The following is a 24,958-nucleotide window of genomic DNA, read 5'->3' on the forward strand; positions in this document are numbered from 1 at the left end:
CCTCTGCGTTCTCATGTACAGTGGCCATACAAGTATTTGGACGCTTAAGCTACACTTAAAAATGCATGAATGTCATTGCATCAGATAACTAAAAATCAAACCAAGTGGTATCTGTGAACAAATGATCCTCAAGCTTTTCCCCGAATTAATAGCATTTTCTAAGCAATTTCTCATGGATGTAAGAATCTGAAGTCCTCTCGAGTTCACATAGATATCCTAGAAGAGTAACAACAGGTGTAGGACATCATATTAACTATGAACATTTTGTAGATTCAAAATGTTTAATGCATTAAATAAAAAAGAAACTAAAAAATACAGTAAAACGTGTTTTTCAATAAATGAACACTAGAAAAAGTGTGCATCATTTTGTGTGATGATGCAAAAGAATCAAATTAAATCAGAATTTTGAATAGATTCCGTTTGCACTAATTCACTGAATAAGTCAAACTTCCTAACTCTTAACACCATTTTTGCTATTCAAGTTAAAATCAAAGACGTTATTACTTGTGGACTGCAAGACAAGAAAGCACCACACAAATAGTCTAATGACAAGTATTTAGGAAATAAAATACTTGACGATAAAATACTTAATAAAACATGTATTTTATATATACAGTATATCCAAAACCAAAAGCTAACCATGATTTAAATAGGTAGATAAATTTTGTGACATCAGACAAACATCAGGAGGTGGAACGATACGAGGGACACGTATTACAGGTTACTGACATACCTCAGTGTTGCATAAATAAATATGGAATAAAATAAAGTGTTACACATGATGTGAGCTGAAATTTGATGTGTGTATTGTATTGATTTGAAAACTATGTTTGTTCATCGGTTGGTCTCTATAGAAGTTATACCTTTTCATACAAGCCACGTCGTTCGATATTTTACGATTTCACCATCTTGTACGAATTATTGCTAGTTGTCATGAGACTATGTTTAATATATCGTGGATTGATAATATATCCCCCAAACTAGCTAGTGCCTTCTTTCCGGAAAGTTAATGCCACTTAGTTTGATATTTTGTTATAAGCAATGGCATTCATACATTTTAAGTGTGAAATGGGTAAATTACTCAAATTATTATTTTAGAATTGTGTTTCATCCCAAGTAATGTAATTAACAGTAATTACTTTTTAATTTTAAAAGTCAGTAACTGTAATCTGATTACAAGATTTTAAAATGTAATGTGGTGGACTACTTTTTGACTAAAAAGTAATTACATTACATAACTAATTACTTTGTAATCAGATTACACCTAACACTGGAATCCAAACACATTGCCACCATTGTCACTTTAAAGGAATATTCCAGGATTCAATTCACTTTAAGCAATCAGCAGCATTTGTGGCATAATGCTGATTACCACAAACTATTATTTCGACCTGTCCCTCCTTTTCTTTTCTAAAAATCTGGGTTAGATTAAGGCACTTATCATGGAAGTGAAAGGGGCCAATCCACAAATGTTAAAATGCTCACCTTTTTAAAAGTATACCCACAATACGTAAAAAAATATGCATGTTAACATGGTTTTAGTGTGATACAATCACTTACTTATTTACTGTGTAAAGTTATATCCAATTTTAAAGTTTGTTGCTATGACGACATAAAGCCTGTAATCCCAGTAATTTAGAAGTCTGTCATGAAAACGAGGATTAGAACAACGTTACAGCTCAAATAATACATGAGTTTATCAGAATAATTAATGTAAGTGCTTTTATCAAATTAAAAGCTTCACATTTCTGCCTTTAACCCCTCCAAAAATGGCCCCATTTATTTCCATCGTAATTGCCTCACTGTAACCTCATTTTTGTTCTTTTTGTTTTTTTTTTGTATTCCTCAAATGCTGTTGATTGAGCTTAACTTGTATTGAATAGCACTCATTGCTTTCTCCAGATCTGTGATTTGTGTATCTAATAAGCAGCGGCTATTTCCTCTCTTTCTCTCTCTCTCTCTCTCTCTCTTACAGTCTATTTCTTTTTGCCTTCCTTGATTCATTGAGTAGAAAACTCAGTCTATTGAGTGGAAAATCAGGGGGAAAATCTTGTAACTGATAATGTCGGCTTGGACCGAAATAGTTTTACTCAAAAAATTCCCATGTCGAATGCTCTAAGAATTGTACATAAAAACTGGCCAGCTCCTGAGGGCAAGCGTGAGCATCCAGAATGCTCATACGTGGAGCCGAGACTTGCAGAGACCTGATTCTCTCTTTGCAAGCTGGTTTGGTTTTATTTACAGTATGATGACTATGCATCATGCAAAGTGTTTCTCTTGCATAAATCAGTACAGATGTACTAAGCAAGCTATTACTGTAAAGAGTATTGCAAGCACACTAAAGATAAAAAGAGAAATGTGCTTGGCTGCCGTGTCTGGCTTTCTAGCTCTCTTACTGTTTCTCAGAGGGGGTAATTGCATCTCTCTCAGAGGGAACAGGGAGGGAATTTTCACTTGCTGCCTGTCGACAGCACTCTACCTGCTGTTTTTGTTGAAACCCTTCAGCTTGGGAGGTGTTGCATCTGCTGCGTTCTCAGTGTTTCGTGCTCACCGCCCCTCTGGACCAGAGGTGTGACACTTTCTCCAAAACTTTAAAGACTCAAGGAGCTTTCAGCTTTGGGCTGAAACTGTTTTATTGTCTCTTTCTGTCTACGCTGTAGCCGTATTTCTGCGCCCAGATAGACTGAAATAGAAAAATGTGTGTGTGTTTAAGTGCCTTGATGTGTTTGTGTGTTACAGAAACATAATATGATTTTGAATAAATCAAAATGTGCATGCACACATTTAAGTGCATGTACTGTATGTTTCATTGTGCCTGCTTGCACATAAGAGCATGTGATGTGCATATTTGTGTATTTATGTTTGCTTTGGCATGCATGTATTGGGGTGGGTGGACCAAAATAAGATTTTGGTCATAATATCATAATGTACAAGAATATGTCAATATATACTGTAGCTATTTTAACTGGACAGTCAATGCAAAATATGGTTTATAAATAGATAATTATGTGATGATGCAAACACAGTCTTATGAAAATTCTTACGAGATGGCAAAATTGTAAGATATTGCACGACTTGGCTATTGAAACCAATCAATCAACAAACAAAAAACTTTCAAAACCAAACAATTCAGTCATCATATTTTGAGCAAACATTCGAAAATTTCTGAAAGTTGAAGGAGGTGGGACGGGGTGGTATGTTAGACTCAGTTATAATGGTCAGCACAGCCCTCCAGTATAGCTAGATTTTGATTTACACATATCTACCATCGTACAACCAGCCCAGTGTGCACTGTATGTTTGTAGGTGTGTGGTATGCATACATATTTTTAGGTGTATTGTGTGTGTGTGTGTGTGTGTGTGTGTGTGTGTGTGTGTGTGTGTTCGTGTTTGCGTATGGCCTATCCCTATGAATTCCCCATGGAGCTTCATGCATATTTAAGTCTCTGGTTAAGCAGTAGGAAATGTAGAGTACTCTCTTACCTCACATTTTCTGGATTCATAAGCATTTCAGTGGCTCGTAATAGCAGAACAAATAGCTGTAGAGGCCAAACAGACATTATTAAATTCCCCAAAGTAAACGGCTTGACATGGCACTCAGAATCACTGACCTATCTGATTCCCTGCATTTTTAGTGACTGTTTCTCTCTCTTTCTCTCTCTCTCTCTCTCTCTCTCTCTCTCTCTCTCTCTCTCTCTCACACACACACACACACACACACACACACACACACTCGCTCTGGTTAAAACATTTGCTTGAGGAGCAGAGTAACTGCTCTCGACAGACATCTAGAAATCAAAGCTAATGGAAGTGATGGGGGTAATGTGGTCTGTCACTTGTGTGGAAGTGGTTTTTGTGCATTAAACTGGAATCAGGTATCGCCACATGGCTCTTCTTTTTCCTGTATTGGATAAAACCTCACAGGACGCAATGTATTCATACTTGTTGTGGTTTATTATTTGACAAGCTGAATTGTACCTCGAGTTTATTGTCTCTAGAGTGAGTAGACATGAGGGGATGAAACTTTTAAAATTGTTTAAAAAAAACTCATATAACTCTCAAATAAAACAAATTGAATAAAATATTTATTATTTTTATTATTATTATTATTATTATTATTATTATTATTATTATTATTATTATTATACATTAGGTTTTATTTTATTTATATATTATGTTTTTGTTTGTGTATTAATAAATATGTTTTATTATTTATTCAATTTAAAAATTTTATTAGAATATTTTTCACAAAAAAGATACATATTTGTGTTGACATACATATTGTCATAATTTATTTATTAAATTGTTATATTTGTAAAATTGTATTCAAATAAACGTGTACTTTTTGATTAAAATACGTTTAGTGTAAACACTGCCAATGTATTATTTTTATTATTATTATTATTATTATTATTATTATTATTGATACATGTTTAAAGTTTATTTTTTCAATCATTACGTGCTTGTTTATTAAAATAAATTATGAATTTGAATAATATAAATGTATTTATTTTTAATATTGTCAATATATGTATTTCCACACAAATTAATATTTGATGTTATTATGAATATGAATACACATCGTTATAATTTATTCAATCAATTATTGTTTTTTTTATAATTTATTAAAATACATTTGTACTTTGTATTTAAAAAATAAGAAAAAATACTGCTCATTTCTTCTTCTTCTTCTTCTTCTTCTTCTTCTTCTTCTTCTTCTTCATCATCATCTTATTGTTATTATTATTTGTAATATTATTATAGTATATTACACATTACGATTTTCAAATATTGATCTTTAATATTAATATTTTCATTAAAAAGAAAATAATTGCTGTAATTATGATTATGAATAAATAGTATTATAATAATGTATTCAATCAATTATTAAATTTGTATATTATTATTATTATTTTATTTTATTTTATTACAAATAAAAGTGTAATTTTGTGTTAAAAAAAAAAAAAAATGTGAAAAAAATGTGAAAAAAAAAAAAAAAAAAAAATACAAATTTCCCATTTTTAGCAAGTCAGATCTTTCATCTTTCCAAGGTACCCAGAGAATAGAATCTGTCAAAATGTTTATGACAAATGATTTGTTTGTGAAAATGTTTGCATGGCATGTTAAATCTTTGGGCGGTGACAGACTATTGTTAAATCATTGTTTTCTTTTCTGGTGTAAGTTTGCATTCCCAGATCTCCTTAGCGATTTTCAGATATGAAACAGATCTCCATCATCTCTTCTTTCATCATTTCTATTGATTAAATAATTCATTACATCAAGGCCCCCACTTGCCATAAAAAAATCCTCATTTATGGAACTGGACACATTTCAAGGTTAAAATTCTATGAGAGACCTAAATAATAACGAAGGTTAAAAAAAAAAAAAAAAAATTCTCATGCTCCTCCATGTGTGTGTACGATAGTCCCATTGTGTGAATTTATTTTCACTTTCTCCATGTCCTGTTTTATGTTCAGCATCAGCAGTTTTTAAAGGCATTACCTTGTTATGTGAATCTCTGAGCTCAGTTGGAGTCTGTGGGAGTTCTACAACTCAGGATAAAAAAATAAATAAAAAAAATAAATAAAATAAAATAAAAACACACACACATCACCAACTTCAGGTTCCACACAGCAGAAAGACTCATTCTAATGACTGGCCAATACTCGAGTGAAATCATTTAATTAGGGCATCAGCAAATAGCTTAGTTTCTTTGTTTTAATGTTGCTTTGTTCCTAATTTTAAAATCAAAACATTAGCCTCCATGCATGTTTTTGTGTAAGTCCTACTTTGTCGGTGCTCCTTTTCAACATATTTCTTTGTTTATGTTGAATCTTTCATATGTTGTACTTGAATTGCATGTACCTTAATATAGGTGCTTAACAGACCTTGTGTATAAACACAATGAAGTTTAAGACAAAATTAAATCAAAATGGATCCAACCTACTTTCTTGATAAATATCACTGATCTGATGTCGGAAATAGCATAATTTAGAGAAACTTTGAACACTATGATACCCGAGTTGCAGAGTTGTGATGTTGGAAAGGGTGTGCCAATATCAAAATTGGTTAAAAGCAACTGCAGTATATTGAAGTGAATGATTTTGTAAAGTTATTTCAATTTTCAGTGCTGTTTTTTAATAATATGTAAGTGCTGTTTCTAAGTTTTTATTACACGGCTCACTGGAATACTCAGTTCTGAGTGGTCAGTGGCGCCATCTAGCTGTCTGACATTAATCTGTAACAACCGCACATCCACGTATCAGATCGCTCATCCAGGTATTGCTCAAATCATTGTTTCATGTGCATTTAGTTATTTATTTGGCAATAAGTCTTGTAATAAGGTGCATAATAAGCAGTCAGATGTTCATTAATTACAAAATAAACACCAACAGAACTCAGCAATTTGTTTATTCTCACATTAATTACATAATTTCAATGCATATCAGTGTTTCATGTCCATTTGTTTGTTTTATTTTGGTAAGTAGTCTTGCACTAGGCTGGATAATGAGTTAGACAATCATTTTCACAAAATAAACACCAACAGAACTTTGACACAAACCAGAGGTGGGTTTCAGCTGTTTATCAGTTTCTTTCTTGTCACATAATTACATAATTTCAGTGCAAATCAATTTTATGTTCATGTATTTTTTTATTTGATCAGTAGCCATGTAATAATTTTTGCATTGCTTCGGACTCCTGATCAGCCTGTCTGGGTTTATTTTAGGATAAAAAACGGCTGACTGTACATTATCGCTTGCACACAGTAGTCAACTAATGTAAAGCTATTAACAAAAGACTTCGCATTTTGCTTTATTTATTTATTTATTTTGTTCACATGAATGTGTGACGTTTCAATAATGATAACCTAACTCAGCTTACAAACTGTGCATTATTCATCAGTCCATGTTAAAAAAAAAAAGTTTGATTTCACAAACTTTCATCAAACTGCAATAACTTTCTCAGCCTCTTACTTTTCTTTGCTGCTGATGTAATCATGGCCAAATGGGGTAAAAAAAAAAAAAAAAAAAAAAATGATATTATCCGTTAATGTCATATATTAAATTGTAATAATCCAATCATATCCAGATGGATCAAAGAAGTCTTGCCCTACATGATTTCCTGCTTAACCATCTGTTGAACTCAGTAATGCATCGAGACTGATCTCTTGAAAAAAACATGACTGTTTTTCATATATTATGTGGCTCCTTACACATATTGTGGCAGTTCATGCTGTCAAGTTTTAAATCAACAAAACCTACCCCCCTACCCTAAACCTTAAAACTAAACCTAACCGATAGTACCATAAAGAGCAACATGAAAGAGCCACCACATCATTTTGTGGTGCTTCTACGACCCTTTTGGTTCACAAATTGACTCGCATGCTCTTCAGGACTTGTACCCCGGTCCTTTGCATCGCAAGTGCAACGCTCTAACAGTAGAGGTACCATGCAATTTAATAGCACTGAACAAGCTTGTAAATGTAGTTGGTTATGTAATACAAACATTAAAATGTACCGCCTTTCAAGTCATGTGCTATAGTTAAAGTGTTTAGATGTCATAAGATAGCATTGTGTGAGGAACAGGCCGAAAAGTATGTGTCAATGATATTCTGCCCTTTCAAAGCCAGACTGTAAAACTCATAGTTATTGTAGTCTCTAGTGTTTACTTCACCTGGAAACTGCTGAGATAAATACAACAAGGCATGTAAAATCATTTTTGCAAAAATGTAGGTATAATAACATGCATTTATGAGAACAGGTTGAAGGTGTCACATCATGGAAATTATGTGAGATGCTTTGAAAATGCATTTTCATATTGTCTTTTAAACAACACCTCTTGAAGTTTGATTTTTACATTCTTTGGATCGTGTTCTGAAAGCTCATCTTTGTGAAACACATTGAGGGAGCATTCAGATAAAATTGTGTTTTTTTTTTCTTTTCTTTTTTTTATTTTTTTTTTTTTTAATATAAATAAAGTGGCAGTTGTTGTAATTTTTAATACTGCTGAGTGTACATAACCACAAATACACACAAACACACACATTACGGGTGATATAAGGAACACAGTGGCGTCTCGCACAGTGGACCTGAGGGAGGCGAGGAGTGTAATGAGTGTTGGAGTGGAGGGAAGGCTTCTTCCGTCACACATCCACCTACCTGACTGTCTGTCCATCCACCCATCCATCTATCCATCCATCTCTGTAGCCATTTGCAATGTGGAGCGTACAGGGTCGCATAAACTTTTTTATGTCTGCTCCAGGTTTATTATAGTTTCACATTTTTAATTACATTTAATTTCTGTTTTATTTTCAATTTGTCCTTTAAATGTAGTTCAATTTTGGTTAGTTTTTGACTTTTATGTAGTTGACTATGAATGTTTGTTATAATTTTTCCATACAAGACATTTTTTCATGCTTTTTTTTTTCAATTTCAGTAGCTTTATTTAGTATTTGTGTGTGTATATATATTTGCAGAGATAATGCATTAATTAATTTTATTTAAATATTAATTAAATATTAAATATTAATGTCTGATTTGATTTCATAAGCACATTTCAGTAGGGTTTTAAGTAGGGACATTATTTAACTGGATAAGCATGCACTTTCATTACATATTGATTTTTGAAAAGAATAAGTAGATGTTATCAGCGACAATATTATATATATATATATATATATATATATATATATATATATATATATATATATATATATATTAAAAAAGATACATTTTTTTTTTTTTTATTTTTTTATGTATCTAATCAGTGACAGTGTATAAGCAGCATATGTATGTAACATAATTCCATATTTTCAGCAAAGCTAATTATTAGCTAATATTTCCATTTGGTATCATTGTCCTGTTCTAGGCTGATTTTTAATCCTAGTACATCTCTGATGGATCATACAGCACTTTTAATAACAGTAACATTTTAAATGTGTTGCATATGTCTTTAAAGTAATAATAATAATAATAATAATAATAATAATATTAATAATAATAATAATAAAACTTACAATCTTAACTTTTCTTGATTCAGGCTTAGTTAAAGGATCGTAAACTGAACCAAACCGTGAGCTCAGTATTGTGAGTTTATAAAAATAATAAAAATAAATAAATAAATAAATATAAAATACTCATCTACACTCTGCTCCCCTCTACTGGCTGTGCAGTGTCATGTGCAAAAATAACTCACTCCAGGGGGCACTGCAGCGGAATTTAGGCCCTATTCATGAAAAGGTTAATGGAATGATCCACATTCAATACAAGTTAAGCTCAATTAACAGCATTTGTGGTATAATGTTAATTTGCACCAAAAATTATTTAGATTATTCCCTAATTTATAAAAAAAAAAAAAAAAAAAGAAAAAAAAAGAGCATACTCTTAAACCCCCCTGCTGCCATGTGGAACGTGCAATGAGCACACACACACACACACAAATTTGTTTTTATATCATTGTGGGGACTCTCCATAGACTTCCATGCATTTTATGGATTTTATACAGATCTAACGATAATTTCTACCCTCTAAACCTAACCCTCACAGAAACCCTTTTTTTTGCATTTTTACATTTTCAAAAAAACATCATTTAGTATGTTTACTAAGCCGTTTCCCTTATGGGGACCACTAGCTGGGCACCACAAGGCAGGTGATCTCAGGTTTTACTATCCTTGTGGGGACATTTGGTCCCCACAATGTAGTATAAACATGTACACACACACACACACACACACACACACACACACACACACACACACTTGTACATGTCTACTCACACACACACAGATGCACTGAAGGGGGGTAGGAACAGTGCAGACGAGCAGTCAGTGGTTTTCTCAGCAGTCTAGAGAGCCGCCCTGAAAAGGAAAAAGTGAAAGAAAGAAGGTTTAGAAAAAATTAGGCTTGAGGGGGGTTGCTAGCTAAAATGACACAAACAGGCTGGACAGGGCAGTCAGCCATGGCAAGAGGGAATGATAGAAACTCAGCCAACGGGATCGAAAGAGTCTTCTCTCCAGCTGTGCCAAATCTTGCTTGGTTATCTCTAAGTGTTGCGATAAGGGGGGTTGGATGCTCCGAGATGGTCTCCATAACGTTAAGTGTATTCTGCCATTTCTGAGGCTGGTTATTTATTAAGTAGACAGGCTTTTCAGAATCATACAGGGGAAATGGTTGGGAGTGACAGAGCCGTGGTTATCACACTGCTCTGATGCGACCTGACAGCTAAAGTGCGCGGCTAGCGATAAAGTCGGTCAACAAGTGATCTATACATAGCACGGTGATGCTGTACAAAGTGGCAATTTTGAATTTCATGCAGATTTACTAACACAACGAGAACATCTGTTTTGTTTACTTATTCAGACACCAGAAAAACAATGTCATGCTATCGAGCACCACAGTGGTTCTTAGCAAAGCTAGCAGTTAGCAAGTATAGTAGGCCTAGAACATGCACAGCTAAAGTAAGGTTAGTATACTGATGGCCATAATAATTACCAAGCTTTTGAACATAAAGAGAACTTTAGGGAGCAGAGTTTTGCACCCAGATTTGGTCACCGTCACATCATTCCAAACCTGTATTACTACAAACAGCATAATGAAAGTATCCTATTATACTAAATATACCATACAACATAAGCTGTATTACAAGTCTTCTAAAATCATGTGATAACTTTATTGGAGAAACAGATCTAAATTTAAGCCATCTTTTCCATGAGCTGACAAATCGAATTTTGTTAGTGAGACACAGAAAGTTTGAATGCAGGTGTTTCTTAAACTTTGGGCACTTTTATGTCTATGGGGTTGATTTTCATCAAAATAGATTTCAGTGGTTTTCCTTTTGTTAAATGAGGGTCTGGAAACTCTTAACCGGGCCTTCATAATTTATTTTTTTGTACTTTTATTTTAGATTTGATTATTCCAGCTTTCAATATTAAACTATGAAAATACATTATATATATATATATATATATATATATTAGAGGTGTAATGGTTCAAATTTCACATGGTTAGTATCACAGTTTTAGGGTCACGGTTTTGGTACGGTTTGGTATTTGCTTTGTTCAGAAAAAAATAAAATAAAAAATAATAATAATAATATATAATAATAATATATATATATATATATATATATATTACTGCCAAATCCAAAGAATAATCTATTTGATAAACACTTCAACAGGTTTGCCCTTAAATAACAATCATTGTTTTAGAACAGTAGCCATAGTTTAACCATGGTATTTGTAGTAAAATCATAGTAACCACAATATAAACACGGTTACTGTCATGGTTACAATATATATAGTAAAACCATGGTTACTTTATGGCAACTACAGTATTAATGTTATAAAACCATAGTTAATTGTATCAAAACCATGATTTCTGCTCAGAAAACCATGGTGACAGAAGTCATATATATATTACAATAGTAAAACCATGGTTAATTTTCGTCATGGTCCTTAACTAAATATATATATATATATATATATATATATATATATATATATATATATATATATATATATATATATATATATTCTCTAATTACTAAATCAACATTTTAACTTAATACCTGCACTATTACGCAACATACATCAACATAAAGTGCACTTCAAACTCATCTCTTATATGTATATTTAAGTATTTCAGGGATTGCAGAGTTAATGCATTAATTAGAATAAAGAAAAATACATTTTTATTTATTTATTTATTTATTTATTTTTTTAATGTGTCTAATCAGTGACAGTGTGTAAGCAGCATATGTATGTAACATAATTCCATATTCAATTAGCAAAGCTAATTATTCGCTAATATTTCCATTTGGTGTCATTGCCCTGTTTTAGGCTGATTTTAATCCTAGCACATATCTGATGCATCATACAGCACTTTTTAAAACAGTAAAATTTCAAATGTGTGGCATATGTCTTTAAAGTAATAATAATAATAATAATAATAATAATAATAATAATAATAACTAACAATCTTAACATTTCTTGATTCAGGCTTAGTTAAAGAATCGTAAACTGAACCGAACCATGAGCTCAGTATTGTGTTTATAAAAATAATTTACAAAATAAATAAATAAATATAAAATACTCATCTACACTCTGCTCCCCTCTACTAGCTGTGCAGTGTCATGTGCAAAAATAACTCACTCCAGGGGGCACTACAGGGGAATTTAGACCCTACTCATGAAAAGGTTAATGGAATGATCCACATTCAATACAAGTTAAGTTCAGTTAACAGCATTTGTGGTATAATGTTCATTTGCACCAATTGTTTTTTTTCAATTATTCCCTAAATTATATAAAAAAATAAAAATTAAAAAAAATAATATATTCAATATTTGGAAGCTGTACATCACTATAAAAAGGAATAACCTCCTATTAAAATGCATACGAGAAGGGATGTTGTGATAATGCTGCTCGAGTATTTTAATAATTCGTGGAAATACCATATGAACACCCCAAGCACTTTAGTTAATGTTTCATGTCTGTCCAAATTAGCACTGAGTGCCTGCTTAAAAATGGAAGGGAGTGTGTGCAGTTTCAGCTACATTTTCAACTACACACAACACGTGCAGAACTGTGATGTCATCAAGTTGACCCACGTGAAACACAGGCGGAGCATATCCATCTACAGATCCATTCAGCTGCACTAGCGGAGGTTGTAACTGTGCCTGTCTGTTTGACGCTTTGTTTTCTTGACCAAAACTTGTGCAACAGATGCGTCATTAAACTTGAGGTGAACCGACGCGGTGCCAATGCTTCCCGAACCGTGGGTGGCGAACCGTGTTTTACCGAGAACCGTTACACCCCAAATATATATATATATATATATATATATATATATATATATATATATATATACAATACAAAGTATCAACATCACAAAGTATAGTCAGGACATTACTGATGTAAACAAACAGCACCATCACTATTTGAAAAAAGTCATTTTTAATCAAATCTAGACAGGCCCCATTTCCAGCAGCCATCACTCCAACACCTTATCCTTGAGTAATCATGCTAAATTGCTAATTTGGTATTAGAAAATAATTTGCCATTATATCAAATACAGTTGAAAGCTATTTGGTTCATTAAATGAAGCTTAACATTGTCTTTGTGTTTGTTTTTGAGTTGCCACAGTATGCAATAGACTGACATGTCTTAAGGTCAATATTAGGTCAAAAATGGCAAAAAAGAAACAGCTTTCTCTAGAAACTTGTCAGTCAATCATTGTTTTGAGGAATGAAGGCTACACAATGCTTGAAACTGCCAAAAAAAACTAAAGATTTCATTCAAATGTGTACACTACAGTCTTCAAAGACAAAGGACAACTGGCTCTAACAAGGACAGAAAGAGATGTGGAAGACCAGATGTACAACTAAACAAGAGGATAAGTACATCAGAGCCTCTAGTTTGAGAAATAGACGCCTCACATGTCCTCAGCTGACAGCTTCATTGAATTCTACCCGCTCAACACCAGTTTCATGTACAACAGTAAAGAGAAGACTCAGGGGTGCAGGCCTTATGGGAAGAATTGATAAGAAAAAGCCACTTTTGAAACAGAAAAACAAAAAGAAAAGGTTCGAGTGGGCAAAGAAACACAGACATTGGACAACAGATATTTGGAAAAGAGTGTTATGGATCTTAACCCCATTGAGCTTTTGTGGGATCAGCTAGACTGTAAGGTGCGTGAGAAGTGCCCGACAGGACAGCCACATCTATGGCAAGTGCTACAGGAAGTGTGGGGTGAAATGTCACCTGAGTATCTGGACAAACTGACAGCTAGAATGCCAAGGATCTGCAAAGTGGTCAATGCTATACATGGATGATTTTTTGATGAGAGTTCTTTGAAGTAGTTTAAGAAGTTCTGAACATTTAATTTTTTTTTTCAAACTGTAATAGTAATTTTTCACGTTATTAATGATTATACATTGTGATCAGTTGAATGCCACTTTGGTGAATAAAAGTACCAATTTCTTTCCATAAGAGCAAAATCTGTACATTATTATTTTTATAACTTTTGGCTGCCAATGTGTGTATATATGTATATATGTATATGTATGCATGTATGTGCATATATGTGCATATATGTGTATATGTATATATGTATATATGTATGTATATGTATGTGTATATAACGGCTTTTTTTTTTTTTTTTTTGTTTGGGTGAAACACCGATGTTAAAGAGTTAGTTCACCCAAAAATTAATATTCAACTCATAAATTCTACTTAAAGGAATAGTTCACCCAAAAATGAAAATTATCTCATGATTTACACACCCTCCAGGCATCCCAGATGTGTACAACTTTCTTCTGCAGAACACAAATTAAGTTAGAATATTTCCGCTCTGTAGGTCCATGCAATGCAAGTGAATGTGTGCCAACATTTTAAAGCTCCACAATCCACACAAATGGAGCATATCAATAATCCATATGACTCCAGTGGTTAAATCCATGTCTTCAGACACGATATGATAGGTGTGGGTGAGAAACAGCTTCATATTTATGTCATTTTTATCATAAATTCTCCTCTCTGCCCATTAGGGGGCGATATGCATGGATAATGTGAATCACCAAAAACAGAAGAAGGAGAAAGTGAAAGTGAAGGAAAAAGGGCTTAAATATTGATCTGTTTTTCATCCACACCTATCATCTCGCTTTAGACAATATGGTTTTAACTACCAGAGTGGTCTGTAGTCCTTTTATTTTGCCCTTATGTGGATTTTGGAGCTTCCAAATTTTGGCACCCTTTCACTTGCATTGTATGGACCTACAGAGCTTAGATATTCTTCTCAAAATTGTCATTTGTGTTCAGCAGATGAAAGAATGTAATACACATCTGATATCATGAGGGTAAGGTTTAGGTTACATGAGAGTAAACAATGACAGAATTTTCATTTTTGATTGAACTGGTTCTTCAAAGGTACATTGTGACCTGCATAACATATTTAAGTGTTTAAAGCTCTTATTATGTTGATATATCACAAGCCAGGCACAGAGTTTGATGTTAGGAATGATTTGTGTGTCTTTAAAGTGATGCACTTGCACAACACAAATCTTATGGGCCCGAGCATCACTCCTCACCAAAACAGATTCCACGGCGAGGGATGATCCATCATAAAACAGAAAACAGTGCGATTAGCATCTAATTTTCCTGGCCCGAACCCCCTGGGTTAAAACACGCCCGTAATCACCTGTGAGCCTGAAGAAAGAGAATAAATTGAGAGATGCAGAGGGGAGAAAAGAGGTGGGATGCTTTGCCTCCCGTAAGGGGTGAAACGTTGTCAGCTTTAGAAAAAAATTTAACACACTTTGTTATGAACAGTAATACATTTTTTAGCGACCGACCGTGTGTCCCGGTGTATTGACGTGACTTTGTAGAAATGTTCACACTACACGCCAACAATGCATTTTCTGTCACAGAGACTTAGAAGCTCCCGGGCTGTTATGAAATTACTTCTGCCAGTCACTGAAGTCGAACCACGGCCTGTCGCTGAGTGGCAATAATCTCCTGGCGGTAATTGCTTTAAGTTTAGGAGGGGTGAGTGCTACACACCCTTGGGGGACTCCACATCAAATAATTTATTCATAAATTGCACACAGGCTGCACGCAGGTTGCACATTGCCTGAGCTGGAAAGCATGGCGGAGTCCTTACATCAAGCGCTAGATTCTTAACAATGCGCTAACTCACGCTTGATTGGTCAACCACCAAACCTCTTAGTGTGAGAGAGACAGCGCGTATCTCGCCTTCTGGCTGCGCCTGGCTTTTTCACAACTGACGCTTCGGTGAACACATACTCTCTCGCACTTGTGCGCATGCATGCACGCTGTCCTTCTCATGTATTAGCAGATATATGCATGTTTTTCTACCCCATTAATTCAGTCAACATACAATTAATTCATGCCAAAGAGCAACCCCCACAGGTAGAGGTGACTGTATTGGACAGTATGTGGTGCACAGGAATGGGTCTGTCACATGCTTGTGAGGACTCCACTCCCTTTGTGTTTCATAGACAGAAATTGAAGGGTTTTATAAGAAAGCCTGTCAGCAACATAGATGGTGTTCTTAAAATATAAGCCTGCCATCGAATTCACAAGCAATGCAACAGCATGATAGTCTCATGACAATTATGGGACTTTGGCAAAATATTTTGCAAAATTATATTACGTGGTTTTGTACACGTATCACGGCAGTTCTGAAGTGAAATGTCCACCGAGTGATGCTAAAAGAGAGTTACATTTTCTTGCAAACAGATGACATTGCTAAGGTTAATGCTCCATTGAGGTTCAAATGCACAAAACATACCTTCCTACCTTAAACTTTGAACATACGCCTTACCAATATAGTGTCATAAAAAGCAAATGCTGTAAGATGCAACTGCTGAAGCAACCACATCATTTTGTGTTGCTTCTATGACGGCTTCGGCTCACATGTCGACTTGAGTGCTCTTCAGGACTTGTACCCCTGTTCTTTGCATTGTAAAGTTGAGCAACTACACAATTTGACTGCACTCAAATGAAGCTTCCAAATGAAGTCGTTATGTAATGGAAACATTAAAATTAATTTTAGCTATATTAAGTAGTTCGCTTTAGTAAACGTGTTTTGATATCATAAGAGAGCATTTTGTGGGGAACAGGGTGAAAAATAAATGTTATTAAACTGATAATATGATGTTGAACTTGTGATTTCTGTGAAAGTGAATGAAAGGCATAGTGTTCATTTCACCAGCAAACTGCCTAAAAATAATTGTGCATGTTGGTATAGTATCATGATTCTTGGTTTCGATTGTGAGTGTGATTTTGCCTTTGCACAACTTTACACTTAATCAGAAACCATAGTGATTTAAGGTTTCTGGAGCTAATCGTTATTTTGAGTCTATGAATCGGTTAAAACTGCTCACAAATCCATCCGAATGATTCATTTCCTGAAATGGTCTGAATCAGTCAATGACTTTTAAAAATCTATATCCAGCAATCATAAATGACTGCATAAGTCATGATGTAATTTCATTGGTCAAAAATGGTGAGAACCCTGTGTTAGTCTGAACATTATCCACAGTCACTATTCACTTCCATTGCAGTTTTTGTCCCATACAGTGAAAGTGAATGGTGACTGAGTCTAACATGCTCCCAAATGTCCACACTACAGTATATTTCAATTTTAAAGTATACACAGTCGAACGCTCTCCTCTCTTATAGTATACCTCCTTTGACTATGCGCGCATACACAGGCAGTTGGCACATGCAACTGGTCCTGCTCGACCTGCTCCGAGCGGGATTCGAACCAGCCTCAGCCAGCATGGGAGGAGGGCGCTACTGAGGAGGCTAAAGGCTACAGCCTCAAGTGTCAGTCGCTAGAGCACCTCTTGAGGCCAGGGGAGTAAGGTTTACACACTGCACAGCTATCACGTACCAGCTGGCTCCCGTTACACGTGCTACAACTGCTATAAGATACTGGACTGTTTCTCTTCAGGTGTTGAGACCCATAAATATGTCTTTATATTCCTTCAGCCTCAAGTTATACAAATGCATGTATCTCCTGACCTCTTCACACATGCACTCTTGATGTGCTCATCCACTTTTGTTGTTTCCATGTTTAGTGCTGATTAGATCTTCTTCTAGTGCTTCTTCATGACAGCAATGGCTCAATGGTGACTTTTGCTACCTTGTGGACCAACTTAGTTGTGCAAATAATTCCAGGCACATGCGCATACTGCACGTTCAGAGTACATGTGATTAGATCAATCGAACCACACGCGTTCAGTGCTCGAGCACTCTGCTGATGACAAAATTTGTGTCATGTGTCCTGTACACAGACGCCTAGCGAAGTATGCTTTGGACTTAGCATCTCCTTTTGTCTTCCACAGAAGAAAGAAATGTATACATGTTTGGAACAACATTAGGGTAAAAAATTATGACAGAATTTTCATGTTTGGGTGAACTGTCCCTTTAAGATTACCAAAAACGGTAAGAGTATTATTTTGCAAATTTATTTAGAGAAATTGTATTGCGGGTGAATTCAGAGTGATTTGAACTTTGAGTTTGCAGGGTTTTAAACGCCCATACGACACTGCAGATCTGTCAGAATGACCGTCAATAAAATGAAATGGGCCTCATGTATGTGCCGCTGTATAAACCAATTTACAAGAAAGACACTTAAGCGATGTGTTACTTATTCATGAGCATGTAGAAGTTAATGGAACAAATACACCAGATTCACTTCCTGTAGGTGTGTGTGCCATGTATAATTCAAGAGGTTTAGCTATAATGACAGCATGACACCAACTGGACACAACATAAAATTAGAGATGTGTTTATTGCAAGAGACCTCACAAACTAAGACATCACATAGGACAATTTTATTTCTCAGAGGTTGCTCTGTCATAGCTCAGTATACTCAATTCTCAATTATATCTCATTTAAAAGGGGTAGTTTGCCCAAACCTTTACTCACCCTCATGTTATTTAGTATGACTCTCTTTAAAAGAGATTTCATATCTTCTACCAAAAACAGAATATAATGTAATACAATATATATATATATATAATCTTTTGATCTGAAGGTGTATGCTTAAATGTTTGAAATTAGTTTTGTAGACAAAAATATAATTGTGCCACCATATTCATTTATTTCATTATAAATCTAAAATAAAAAAAAATAAATAAATACAAAAATGAAATTGAAATTGATGACTTGGACCAAATAATAAAGAAAAGCAGCCAATAAGTGCCCAACATAGATGGGAACTCCTTCAATACTGTTTAAAAAGCATCCCAGGGTGATACCTCAAGAAGTTGGTTGAGAAAATGTCAAGAGTACATGTCTGCAGATTCTAGGCAAAGGGTGACTACTTTGAAGATGCTAAAATATAACACAGTTTTGATTTATTTTAGATTTTGTTTAGTCACAACATAATTCCCATAGTTCCATTTATGTTATTCCATAGTTTTGATGACTTTACTATTATTCTAAAATGTGAAGAAAAAAAAAAAATATAATAAAGAAGTGTTTCAAAACTTTTGACCAGTAGTGTATATATATATATATATATATATATATATATATATATATATATATATATATATATATATATATATATATATACACTATATTGCCAAAAGTATTCGCTCACCCATCCAAATAATTGAATTCAGGTGTTCCAATCACTTCCACGGCCACAGGTGTATAGAATGAAGCACCTAGGCATGCAGACTTCTTCTACAAACATTTGTGAAAGAATGGGCCGCTCTCAAGAGCTCAGTGAATTCCAGCGTGGTACTGTGATAGGATGCCACCTGTGCAACAAGTACAGTCGTGAAATTTCCTCGCTACTGAATATTCCACAGTCAACTGTCAGTGGTATTATAACAAAGTGGAAGCGATTGGGAATGACAGCAACTCAGCCACGAAGTGGTAGGCCACGTAAAATGACAGAGCGGGGTCAGCGGATGCTGAGGCGCACAGTGCGCAGAGGTCGCCAACTTTCTGCAGAGTCAATCGCTACAGACCTCCAAAGTTCATGTGGCCTTCAGATTAGCTCAAGAACAGTGCATAGAGAGCTTCATGGAATGGGTTTCCATGGCCGAGCAGCTGCATCCAAGCCATACATCACCAAGTGCAATGTAAAGCGTCAGATGCAGTGGTGTAAAGCACGCCGCCACTGGACTCTAGAGCAGTGGAGACGCGTTCTCTGGAGTGACGAATCACGCTTCTCCATCTGGCAATCTGATGGACGAGTCTGGGTTTGGCGGTTGCCAGGAGAACGGTACTTGTCTGACTGCATTGTGCCGACTGTGAAGTTTGGTGGAGGGGGGATTATGGTGTGGGGTTGTTTTTCAGGAGCTGGGCTTGGCCCCTTAGTTCCAGTGAAAGGAACTCTGAATGCTTCAGTATACCAAGAGATTTTGGACAATTCCATGCTCCCAACTTTGTGGGAACAGTTTGGGGATGGCCCCTTCCTGTTCCAACATGACTGCGCACCAGTGCACAAAGCAAGGTCCATAAAGACATGGATGAGCGAGTTTGGTGCGGAAGAACTTGACTGGCCTGCACAGAGTCCTGACCTCAACCCGATAGAGCACCTTTGGGATGAATTAGAGCGAAGACTGCGAGCCAGGCCTTCTCGTCCAACATCAGCGTCTGACCTCACAAATGCACTTCTGGAAGAATGGTCAAAAATTCCCATAAACACACTCCTAAACCTTGTGGAAAGCCTTCCCAGAATAGTTGAAGCTGTTATAGCTGCAAAGGGTCGGCCGACGTCATATTAAACCCTATGGATTAAGAATGGGATGTCACTTAAGTTCATATGCGTCTAAAGGCAGGTGAGCGAATACTTTTGGCAATATAGTGTATATATATATATATATATATATATATATATATATATATATATATATATATATATATATATTTCTTATATGCAAATGTGTACGGAAATCTTCTCATCATCGGTTGTCCTTGAAATAAGTTCTTGTAAGGAAACACATCGTCTTACACAGTGAAGGTCATTGACCCTGCAGATATTTTGTGACCTTTAGTTCTTAAAGGGTGAAAATGGATCTGAAAGACACTCTTGCATTTGGGTGTGAAGTGTGTGTTATTTAGTGCATGTGTGAGAGACCTAGTGTGTGTGTGCCTGTTTGTTTGTGTGTGTGCTTGTGTATTTGGTATTTGTAGAAGGGCATTCATAGTATCTATGTTAGTGATGTGCAAGGACACAGATTTATATGGTTGAAGATGAGACTGGTCACATGGGGACATTGTCACAATGACTCTTACTCAGTAACTACTGTATATTTTGCATGCTGATTTCAAACACCAAATTTAAACCTAAATTAGGACTTTGTGTGTGTGTGTGTGTGTGTGTGTGTGTGTGTGTGTGTGTGTGTGTGTGTGTGTGTGTGTGTGAATTATATACTTTAAACTAAAATTAAAATTTTTGTAATAGCTCTAGTGTAAATAAGTAAACAATAAAACCACAGAGGTATACAATCAGGCAAGGGTCAACTATATAACAAAGGCAGATTTTAACAGAAAGGTTAAACTTTGTTTTTAGGATAAGTTCCCTATCTGTCACTCACTCGACGTTGGTGTCGATATAGTGACACTAGGGGTCACTCTTGGGAGCCCGAGACACATCTGGTCTTTGATAAAAGGCCAATGAAAATTGGCGAGTGGTATTTGCATGCCACTCCCCCGAACATACGGGTATAAAAGGAGCTGGTATGCAACCACTCATTCAGATTTTCTCTTCGGAGCCGAACGGTCATGCTCATTGAGCTGAATAGCACTGTTCTTTCACCTCTGCTGGATCTGACGGCACATTTCAGTGGCTTCTCCCTCCTCTGCGCTGGTGCACTGCAGAGAACGCCCCTGGGCGCTTCGGCAGAAAAACTAGAGAGTATATTTTCAAAAGAGCATTTTTCCCCTCTAAAAGAGTATATTTTTCTAAAAGAGCGCACACACGGAACGTCTTTTTAAAGACGCGTCTTTCTAAAGATGCCTTTCCGTTCGTGTGTTATTCCTGGTTGCGGTCGTTTTCTCTCAACTTCGGATGGTCATGATCGCTGTCTTTCGTGTCTGGGCGCGACCCACACGGAGGCAGCGTTTATGAATGGTTCATGTTCTCACTGCGAGATCATGACCATGGCAACGTTGCGGTCGCGGCTTGCTTTTGTAAGGAAGCAAGCCACCCCAGCGGCTCCCCGCCTTTGTCCTCCTACCTACGGGTTTGAGGTCAGCGCGGCTGGCGCTGGGGGCGATTTGGGGACCTCAATGGGATCGCCTCCACCGTGTATCCCTCCGCGGACCTCCCATTCCCCAGCACGCTCGTCTGCCCCAATTGGGCTTCCGTCGCTTGGCGAGTCTGGCTTCTTGTTCGAGGCCCGCGAAGATGATGAGCTCTCGAGTGCAGCATCGGAGAGTGGGCTTGTCCAGTCGGACACAGAAGCCTCAGCTGGGCTTCCCCCTTCGGGGACGGTCGCCCAGTTACAGGCCGATGCCGAAATGACGGACATGCTTTCCCGGGTGGCCGCGAGCGTCCGGCTAGAGCGGAACCCTCCGCTCTCCCCTGAACCCTCGCGGCTTGATGATTGGTTTCTGGGCTCGCGGCGCCGCTCAGACCAGCCGTGCCCCGCTCCAGTGCCATTCTTCCTGGAGGTGCATGAGGAGCTGACGAAGTCGTGGGAGGCACCTTTTACTGCCCGACCCCGACTCCGCAGTTCCCCCGCTCTCACTACCCTCAATGGCGGGGCGGCCAGGGGCTATACAGCGATTCCCCTGGTGGATAAGGCGCTCGCGGTGCACTTATGCCCGCAGAGCGCCGCCACCTGGCGTGGACGCCCTAAGCTCCCCTCCAAGCCCTGTAGGCTCACGTCATCCCTGACGGCCAAGGCCTACAGTGCTGCTGGACAAGCCGCCTCTGCCCTGCACGCCATGGCTCTCCTGCAGGTCCACCAAGCCAAGGCACTGAAAGAACTGCACGAGGGTAGTTCCGCCCCAGATTTGATGCAGGAACTGCGCTCGGCGACCGACCTCACCCTCCGGGCAACGAAGGTCATGGCACGGTCTCTCGGGCGGACGATGGCCACACTAGTGGTCCAGGAGCACCACCTGTGGCTCAATCTGGTCGAGATGGGTGAAGCCGACAAGACACGGTTCCTTGCTGCCCCCATTTCCCAGGCGGGCCTATTCGGCGACACCGTTGAGGACTTTGCCCAGCAGTTCTCGATGGTAAAGCAGCAGATGGAGGCAATCCGGCACATCCTGCCCCGGCGCGGCTCAAGACCCCGCACCCTGTCTGCTCGTCGCCAAGGGCGTCCCCCTGCGGTGACTGCACTGGCTCCGCCGCAGCCCGCCCCTCCGGCCCGGCCCCGGCGTGGAGCCCACCGCAGGAAGCCGACGCCACCCGTCTCACAGCCGGCACCGAAGAACCCACAGAGGTCTTCGAAGCGCCCCTGAGACGGGCAACCCAGGGACGAGGGAACCCACTCACCTGGAGCTGGTAGAAAGACCACTCCATCCCCCAGTGGAGGGCCGGGTGGAAAATCTTTTGTTGCCTTTTTGTTTGATTTCACCGCACGCCCAAGTGGCTGCGGTACCCAACAGTTCAACAAAAGAGCGGCTTCCTTCCTCCCTGGGTCACATACCCAGTGTGTACGGTCATCACCACGACTACCATCCACGGGCTTTATCTTGCAGTCCGACGACGTTGTCCCCTTGGTCCCCCTTGCACGGAATTTGGACGCATGGCTTGTGCTTCCCAATCCATTGCGGTGGTTGATCCGGACCGTCCGACTCGGCTACGTGATTCAGTTCACCAGGCACCCACCCAGGTTCAGCGGTATTCACTTCACTGTTGTCAAGGGTGAAAACGCTGTTACCCTGCACGCGGAAATCGCTACCCTCCTACGGAAGGGCGCGATAGAACCTGTCCCTCCAGCCGAGATGAAGAAAGGGTTTTACAGCCCCTACTTCGTCGTACCAAAGAAAGGCGGTGGGTTGCGAACAGGTGGACCTGTTCGCCTCCCAAGAATCCTCCCACTGCCCGCTCTGGTACACCCCCACCGAGGCTCCCCTCGGCATAGACGCGCTGGCACACAGCTGGCCCCCTGGCATTCGCAAATACGCGTTTCCCCCAGTGAGCCTACTTGCACAGACTCTGTGCAAGGTCAGGGAGGACGAGGAGCAGGTCTTCCTGGTAGCACCCTACTGGCCCACCCAGACATGGTTCTCGGACCTCACGCTTCTCGCGACAGCTCCCCCCTGGCAAATTCCCCTGAGGAAGGACCTTCTTTCTCAGGGATGGGGCACCCTCTGGCACCCGCACCCAGACCTCTGGAATCTCCATGTCTGGTCCCTGGACAGGATGCGGAAGACCTAGGTGGCTTACCACCCGCAGTGGTAGACACGATCACTCAGGCTAGGGCCCCCTCTACGAGGCGCCTGTATGCCTTGAAATGGCGTCTGTTCGCTAAGTGGTTTACTTCTCGACATGAAGACCCCCAGAGATGTGCAGTCAGATCAGTGCTTTCCTTCCTGCAGGAGAGGTTGGAAGGGAGGCTGTCCCCTTCCACCTTGAAGGTGTACGTTGCTGCCATAGCAGCACACCACGACGCAGTTGACGGTAAGTCCTTAGGGAAGCACGACCTGATCATCAGGTTCCTAAGAGGCGCTAGGAGGCTGAATCCCTCCAGACCGCCCCTCGTTCCCTCATGGGATCTCTCAGTAGTTCTTCAGGGCCTACAGAGAGCCCCCTTTGAGCCTTTGCAGTCAGTTGAGCTTAAGGCACTCTCCCTGAAGACTGCCCTCCTGACTGCGCTCACTTCCATCAAGAGGGTAGGTGACCTGCAAGCATTCTCTGTCAGCGAAACATGCCTGGAGTTCGGTCCGGGCTATTCTCACGTGATCCTGAGACCCCGACCGGGTTATTTGCCCAAGGTTCCCACCACTCCTTTTAGGGACCAGGTGGTGAACCTGCAAGCGCTGCCCCAGGAGGAGGCAGACCCAGCCCTGGCGTTGCTGTGTCCGGTGCGTGCTTTGCGCATCTATTTGGATCGCACGCAGAGCTTTAGACTCTCTGAGCAGCTCTTTGTCTGCTTTGGTGCACAGCGGAAAGGAAGCGCTGTCTCCAAGCAGAGGATCGCCCACTGGCTTGTTGATGCCATATCTATGGCATATCTCACCCAAGACATGCCACCCCCGGTAGGGCTACGAGCCCATTCTACCCGTGGTGTAGCGGCTTCTTGGGCCCTGGCCAGAGGTGCCTCTCTAACAGACATTTGTAGAGCAGCGGGCTGGGCAACACCCAACACCTTTGCAAGGTTCTACAACCTCCGGGTGGAACTGGTTTCATCCCGGGTAGTGGCACGCAACCTAAGCGGATAAGCCCGGGATAGCTGGCCGGGTGTATCGCTTGCACATAGCGCCTTCCACCTCCTTTTGAGCTGAAGACATGTGC

This window comes from Myxocyprinus asiaticus, chromosome 36, assembly GCF_019703515.2.
Source record: "Myxocyprinus asiaticus isolate MX2 ecotype Aquarium Trade chromosome 36, UBuf_Myxa_2, whole genome shotgun sequence".
NCBI classification, from domain to species: domain Eukaryota; kingdom Metazoa; phylum Chordata; class Actinopteri; order Cypriniformes; family Catostomidae; genus Myxocyprinus; species Myxocyprinus asiaticus.